We start from the raw sequence: 8,973 nt of genomic DNA on the forward strand, positions 1-8,973 counted from the left end.
ATACACTGAAAGCTGACAACATTGCAAACACTCATTTTAAGAAACACTCATTTCAAAACTCATACATTTGGGCTGCAGCGAGGTGATAACGAAAGGTTCTTCAATCAATATGCACAACCAGAACAACTCTTCATGCGCACTGTGCAGTGGTCCGATTCAAACAGGCCCCACCCCTACCAATCATAAACTTAACATATTCAGTTATCTTTTACTTACTACATGATCATTGCAATGCCTATTTCAGCTCAATATTGATAACAACTAGTTATATTTAGTAATGGCAATATATATATATATATTTTTTTTTATAAAACATGAAATAATAATTAATGATTACTAAAAGAATTAATTAAAACCAAACCTGGGTGTACAGTGCACGGTCCTATCTTGGTCACCCAAACTTTTTAATGTCGCATACCAGCCAGCCACTTCTTATGATTTTCTTCAATAGTATAAATCACTTTACTGGTCATATTCATCTGTTCCTCTAAAGTATTTAATTCTACGTCAAACTGTTTTGTATGACTTCTGCATTTCCTCACATGTTGATAAAAAAACACAGATACTCACCTGAAGTTTTAAATATAGAATAAGAGTTCTGTTCTGACACCGCAAGGTTTTACCACCCTCAATCAATTCAGGTTATTTGTCCGGCTTTTTGCTTTGTCCAAATTAAGCCTATTTATGGATTCCTCCGGTCCAAAGGTCAACTCAAAACCTAGCTCGCGGGGACTCGAACCCCTGCGTATCCCAATCGTCTCGTCAAACGAAAGGTTCGGTTGGCCAAACCACGGAAATAAAGCAACTTAAGCCGGTAGGGACTCAAACCCTATTCCTTGGTTACAACTTTTTAACCATATACTTTTACCTTTTTAGACAAAAGACTGGATTTAATTTAGAATCATCCAAGTACTGTCAGTTCACCACAATTTGGTTACAATTCAATTTTGCAGATTTAGTGTTTAACTGGCTCTGCCTTACCACTGTTCTTGTGCCGGCACGGACGAACTGACAGTCATTAGATGAGAAAAAAAGTTCCAAAATATCCTGCAATCACGTCGGGGTCACCAATTGTCGTGCTTTGATCCTCTTTCACCTAGCACAGCATGCTCGTTGATTGCAAGAGAAAACATTACCAGTCTTGTCTTTATCCTTTTATTAAATGTATACAAAAATACAGAGCGCTCTGGAGAGAACACACACAAGCCTATCTACTCTACCCTATGGCTCTGTGCGCAGGTCTCTGCCTGACACATTTTCCTCCTGTTCTATATATTGTGGCCTGGGTATAAGCCCCCCCCGTTTCTTTTGGACTTTCCCTAACCTAGCCTGTTAGACAAAGGCTGATTGTCTAAGACATTCACAATCCGCTGAGCTCATCTTGTTTTTTCCCTAAATCTTACAATGACTTTTGCCAATTATGATTTTCACAGACTTAATAGTGGTTCCATACATAGGAGTTGCACGTAGATCACATACGTTAAACATACAGATGTTTCCTTACTAAGAGTGGGAGAGAGGCCTTCGCTTCCTGGTCCTGTCAAACTGATATACATTCTTATTCTTCTTCTTAAGCATCCTGTTCTTTTAGAAAACGACAGGCATTTGGAATATGGGACAGAGCATACAGGCCTTTTCTCAGACACACTTGATAATTAGCTATTTGATTAATACTATACTGTAAGCAAAACATAAAGTGATTAATATTAGAAGTTTAATTAATACTTTAAGACTGGTCAAATTATATATGGATTATGATAAGCTGCTTGATCAATACTGTAATGTAAACAATATATGAAGGGATTAAAATGTAAATCTCAACAAAACCTATGCTCGGAGATTTCTTAGGCGATCTTACTAGCGAGTTGGCAGATGGTGATCATATTGTGGAGTTTGTGAGCGGCGGTCCAAAGAGCGGCGGGTACCACACGGCTCAAGGCCAGACGGTGTTGAAAGTTAAGGGGATCACATTAAATTACAACACCAGTAAAATAGTTAACCTGAAATCTCTTACGGATCTGGTTGATACGCATGTTAAAGATCCGAGTCAATCAAAAGAGCTCATGACATCACGAAACCAGATATGGCGAGATAAAAACGGTTTTCACTTAAGAAATAAACCATTATTGAAAAGATTCAGAGTCGTGTATAAGCGCGTGCTTCTGTCTGATTTCTCCACTGTGCCTTATGGTTTTTGACATCTCTAGCGGTCCTCAGTGTGTGGTAGGCGTGTTTAACTATTTAAGGCAGGTGGTAGGGAGAAACCCCGGTGTGTTTAATATATTTTTATTTTAATTATTTTTAATTATTTTTAATTGTTATTGTTTTGTTCTCTTTTCTGTACATTATTGTGTATATCTGTAAATATGAATCACTGTGATGGTTTTGATGTTAGGTTACAACATCCTTTTTCATGCATTGTAAGTGGGCCTAGCAATAGCGGGAAATCTTTTTTTATTAAAACATTGTTAGATAATTGTGCTGTGACATGTACACATGTTCCTGATAACATTGTTTGGTGTTACAGTTGCTGGCAGCCGCTGTATGATGATTTGCTGAAAAAATTAAATATTAATTTCATCGAAGGTATTCCAGCATCTCTGTGTGACGATGCGCTATTCCCTGTTGAGAAGATTAACTGGTTAATTATTGATGATCTGATGGAAACGGCGTCAAAAACTCCTGAGATTCAGAGGGCGTTTACAAAGTATATTCATCACAGGAATTTAAGTGTACTTTATCTGGTGCAAAATTTGTTTTATCAAGGAAAGGCGACAAGAACTATTAGTTTAAACACTAATTATATGGTTCTTTTTAAAAATCCGAGGGATAAACTCCAAATTAGTATACTGGCGCGACAGATGTACCCGAATAACACCAAATATTTTATGGAATGTTTTCTTGACGCCACGTGCCGACCATACGGGTATTTATTTATTGATCTCAAAGCGCCAACCCCAGAAGAGCTACGTCTCAGATCCGGTTTGTTCTCCTGGGAGAACCCCGCCGTTTATATCGCCAAGAAAAAAAAACATCTAAGATCTAAATCATGTCTGCTAGATTAACCATCTTTTAACTCTCTTACCGTCAACGCGTTTACCAATTTTAGCAATAACGGATCTTCTCAGATTTTCAACCCCCCCATAAGACCCGGGCAAAGCGGGTTCGTAGTATATATTTTTAAACACCCGCTCAGTCATGGTGCTTATCTAAATAGTCAATGACCGCAATGTTGCCAAAATCATTCATTTATTGAAATCACACACGTAAAAAATACACATTTTTAAAATTCACTCAAATTTCTGGTCGTAATAACATTAGCGATTTTAGGCAGAGAGCTCCAGACATGGTTACCGGGGTTATTCAGAGTCTCGTGAACCCGCCAAAAGTCAGTTACGTCTGCATACAATTCTGCAGTACAGATCGCGTGATTTTTTTTCGCGAACGTCTCTCAACGAGTCGGAAATGTTTCTCTCGCCGCTCAGGTCAGCAACAAAAGTTTCCGCAGCTCCACGTAGCTTCTGCGCTGACGGGATCGCTTTCACCCCGCAAAGCTTCAGCGCGCGAGCGATGACTTTTTCGAACCATGGTTTAAAGAGCCGGGTGAATAGCTTTGGCGCGTTGTTTGCCAGGTAGTAGTCCTCTGGATCCTGCAGGCATGCATGTTGACGCTGGCTAGGATGGTCTATCGCGCAGCCGTGGCAGGTTTCTTTCAGGTCAGTTGCAATAATCTGACCCAGCAGTTCCCCGGTTACGGCACGAACGATGTTCAGGATCGGAGCGGTGATGCAGCCGTCTGTGCAGTCAGCGACTCCAGAATCGTTCAAAGACAGCCGCTCGTACGCGTCCACGAGCGCAGCCATTTCAGCATCATCTTTTGGGTCAAAGTCCTGGGATTGCACCTTAAAAATGTTGAAAGCCATAGCGAAAATAAGCTATGAGAGCGTAGCCTTTAGCAATGCCTTTAGCGACGCTCGGGGTGCCGTTTTTAAAACCCTGCGCGAGGGAGAGTTCGTAGGCGGAGCTGTGGGTGGGTCGGGGCGGAGTAAGCGCTCATTGGTCGTCTTCGGTAGAGGGGCGTGGTATGTTCGCTTCAAACACATCAGAAAGATTTCTCCGAATATCGCCGAAATTATTATTATTTTCTGCATAACGAAAAAGACTGTGTACTTTGTAGAAAAAAACTTTGCAGCTCATACCAATTGCACACCCCGTAATCAACCATTATAGCATCTCCTTCAGAACTCTCAGCCGCATAGCAACGTAAATTCATTTCTACGCCGCAAACCGATGTTGCTTTAATTGTGAATGTCCGTCCTTCACTTACCCAGCAATGCGTCGAATCGCAGTGATTTGGCAAATTATAATTTTCATAAGCATACTCATGTTGAGAACACCATTTTCTAAAAAAATGCCAACTACCCTGGTCAAAAGTTAACATTTGATCCACATGAGTCCACATCAGATCGTCCTGCGATGTTGCTATGAAAAGCTTCACACAGCGCGTCTCATTATCCACTATTGAGCCAGCCACACGTCCGTCAGACAGAGTCCAGATCACAGTTATCGGCGAACCAATTCTTGAGATAAATTCGACAGATTTTCGTGGTGCTCCTGGACAGTATGCCATTTTTAACTCTCTGGTTGTAATAGCGTACACTCTGCATTCTCCGAGTCCCCTTTAAATACGTTTAAAGCGTTTTGGAGGGGGGGGGTGGTCTACCCGCATGAACTCAGTTGATTAAGATAACGGCCGATCCACGAGACTTTTCTAGGTTGTAAATATTTTAAGACAATTAAACTTTTTACTTATCTAAAATATATTTATTTTCCATGGAAGACACTATCTGTGTGAAGTTGATGCAGACAGGTGATTGCAACGGTAATTGCGTTAAGATGACTCAGACCATCTAAACTAATTTAGATAAAGGGGTCTCACTAAGGTCCTGATCAAACGGCTCTCTACACCCATATCAGCTATGAACCACAGGACGTTTTAGGCTGTAAATATTTTAAGGTAATTAAACTTTTTATTTCTCTAAAATATTTTCCATGGAAGACACTATCTGTGTGAAGTCGGTGCAGACAGGTGATTGAAATGGTAATTGCGTTAGATGGCTCAGACCATCTAAACTAATTTAGATAAAAGGGGTCTCACGATGGTCCTGATCAAACGACTCTCTACAGCCATATGTTTCTGATAAAAATCAACTAATTTAAATTAGAGACACTCTGGTTTGGGACACACAGCTCATACTTCAAAAGACCATATGATTTTGGATAGCACACACACCTAGGCACATGCTCTCACACACACACACACACACACACACACACACAGGCACGTGCCCTCACATACCTAGGCACGCGCCCTCACTCACACACACACCTGGACACACACACACGCATCAAAGACAGGATCACTATCTGGTTACAGACACAGGATGATCCCTAATACATTAGATTGGTGGGAGTCAATTGTTTAGGGGGGGCTATCCACGCTCTTACCTATCACACACAAACATAGTTTAAAGCACAATGGAGACGGTGATCTCCCCATTCACAACACCCTCCTTGCCACGCTGCCCCACTCAGACGCTCCGGCATCCCACACGTGCCTTCACACACACACACACACACACACACACACACACACTACTTCAAAGAGGAGCATTTAGGGACTCCTGATAAAAAAAAAAAACAATTACTATTAGATCTCATCCCCACTATGTACAGAACACGATAAGGGGGAGGGGTCAAAAATTTATTGGGGTCATAAAGTTTTATTGGGGGGCAATAAACCTGTCAAGACGGCTTTGATAAAGTTACATGTACCCCATCCTATTTTATATATACTGATGCATCTGATTATGGGCTGGGGGGTGTACTTACCCAGTTACATGCAGACAACACAGAGAGAGTAGTAGCATTTGCATCCCGCACACTCTCACCTGCTGAAAGAAAGTACTCCACTGTGGAACGAGAGGCTCTGGCATGTGTTTGGGCAGTAGAAAGGTGGAGAACATATCTGTGGGGACATCACTTCACACTCCGCACAGACCACCAAGCCCTGACAACCTTGCTGACTTCCAAGGGCACAGGCCGTGCTGGACTGCGTGTGGCACGGTGGTCGGCACGTCTGCTTTGCTTTTCATATGACACTGCTTACCGCCCTGGTACACAGAATGTGACTGCCGATTGCTTGTTCCGCCTACCGTTGCCTGTCACTGAAGACGCCGACCTGGAACCAGATGTCGTGGCTACTGTCTTCCGGGACTGCTTACCTGCCATGTCTCTGCCCGAGTTCACAGCTGCATGTGAAACCTGCCCGGAGCTTACTCTCCTACGACAGCAGATACAGAAAGGCTGGCCGAAATGCAGAAAGAACGTGACTCCTGAACTGACTGCATACTTCAACACGAGAGACGAGCTGGCCGTGGAAGATTCACTCATCATGCGAGGCACTCACCGCCTGATCGTGCCAACATCACTTCGGTCCAAAGTGGTCGACTTGGCACACGAGGGGCACCAGGGAGTGGTGCGCACCAAGCAAAGATTGCGTGAATTATATTGGTGGCCACAGATGGACAAATTCGTGGAGTCCAAAATTGCTTCCTGTGTTCCCTGCCAGTACAATGACAAGACAGTGAAAACTGCGCCTACACCGCTTACTCCAGTGGAATTACCTGACGGACCATGGGAAAAGGTGGCCATTGACATCACAGGTCCTTTTGAACGTGCCACATGGGACTGTCGTTACGCTATCACTCTCACTGACTACTACAGTAAGTGGCCAGAAGTAGCATTCACCTCCTCAGTCACAACAGAGGTGATTACACGCTTCCTGGCAACAGTCTTCAGTCGTGAAGGGAAGCCTACCTGCCTGGTTTCTGACAACGGATGCCAGTTCACTTCCCATGAGTTTGCCAACTTCCTGAAAGAGAGAGACGTCAAACATCTGCGCTCCAGTGTCTACTACCCAAGAGCAAATGGAGCCATCGAAAGATTCAATCGAGTGCTGAAGGAATGTTTACAAACCGCAGACAAAATATTCAAGCCCTGGAAACAAGCTGTGACAGACTTCCTGCAGATATACAGAGCCACTCCACACGCCACTACTGGAGCTACACCATTCGAGTTGCTGCGCCACAGGAAAATGCGCACCAAACTCAACACTCTCCCTGTGTCACACAACACCGCACAACACACACAAGTCAAAGAGACTGTGAAAAGAAAACAGCTTAAAAGCAAAACATACACTGACAACAAAAGGGGAGCTAAAATGCCAAACTTCCAGGTGAACGATACAGTACGTGTCAAGAGACCTGAGCACGTATACAAAGGCTCACCTAAGTTCACAGAGCCTCTTACAGTCATTCGGAGGGTTGGACCTAGTACTTACCTTCTGAGTGACGGCCGGAAATGGAATGCGTCAAAGCTGGCTCACTTTCCAAAGCAAGCTCTGGCGTGCACCAGAGAGAGGAATAATATAGACTGTATGGACAATCTCACCTTACCTGAGTGCACACAGGTGCAAGCACAAAACCCAGGTCCGAGGCGGAACCTCAGGGTTCGTAAACCACCAGCCTGGCTTTCAGACTTTGTGAGGTGAAGGAGTAAAATAGTGTAATAATACTTACTTGATTCATGCAATGTCTTAACTGTAATAATACTTACTTGATTCGTGCAATGTCTAAACTGTAAATAATACTTACTTGATTCATGCAATGTCTAAACTGTAAATAATACTTGATTCATGCAATGTCTAAACTGTAAATAATACTTACCTGATTCATGCAATGTCTTAACTGTAATGATACTTACCTAGGGTCAGACATGTATATTACCTTGCAGTGTTTACAATGTTTACAAATTAAGGTGTTTAAGGATACAATGTTTTTTCTTAATCTATACTTGTTACTTTAATCAGTTAAATTCATTTAACTCTTAAGGGAAGACATTTCTTAAAGAAAAGGGAAAAATGTTGTGTCTTGAGACTTATGACTTACATACCAGCAGAGGGCGCTCGCGCCTCTAGACAAAGGAATGGAGTTGACGTTTGAAAGTGAACGGTTGGAGTTGACGGTTGGAGATTAAAGAGTACGGTTGAGTTCAGCGTTGTCCTGTCTGATTGCGACTAAAATTTACATACTACTAATATACCACATACACGTACACTTAGCTTTTTAGGCAGGACTGCCTTCTCTCGTTAAATCCATCTCTGATATGTTGTTCCAGGTTTGCTCCCACTGTCGACATTAAACCGCGAGTTTTCAATTTTTATTTTTTTTTAAAGCATTCATGTGCCGCGCCAAACAGTTTCTGTCACTAGCCTCGCGAGAACTGCCACCTGCAGTAGTCTGGGTGGCAGTTCCACCTGCAGTAGTCTGGGTGGCAGTTCCACCTGCAGTAGTCTGGGTGGCAGTTCTCGCGATGCTAGTGACAGAATTCTGTTTGGAGCGGCACATGAATGCTTTAAAAAATATAAAAATTGAAAACTGAAAATACAGGACAAATACGGGAAAATAAAAATACGGGATGACGCCGGGACAGAGCGGTAAAATACGGGACTGTCCCGGCCAAAACGGGACACTTGACAGGTATGAAATGAAGACACGTCATGTAGAAGCTCCCAGACAGATGATCAAGTCATTCAGCGACATCCTAGGTGTTCTCCTTACCATGAGTGACGAGTATGCTCATTATTTGACATTCAGTTATATATTATGCCTTATATCAGTGTTTCTCAACCTTTTTTCAGTTGTGGCACCCTTTATATGCATGCAAAATTTTAAGGCACCCCAGTTTACAATGCGTTAAAAACACAGGCTTTGGGGGGGGGGGGGGGGGGGGGGGAGTCGCGACAACGGAAGTTCAAAACGCTTGATGGTCACGGAAACTTCAGATAGTTCCAGGAAGTTCAATTTGAGCGCATAAACACAGAGACAGAACTGCGATTTGAGGATTATTGTG

This window comes from Brachyhypopomus gauderio, unplaced genomic scaffold, assembly GCF_052324685.1.
Source record: "Brachyhypopomus gauderio isolate BG-103 unplaced genomic scaffold, BGAUD_0.2 sc103, whole genome shotgun sequence".
NCBI lineage: Eukaryota > Metazoa > Chordata > Actinopteri > Gymnotiformes > Hypopomidae > Brachyhypopomus > Brachyhypopomus gauderio.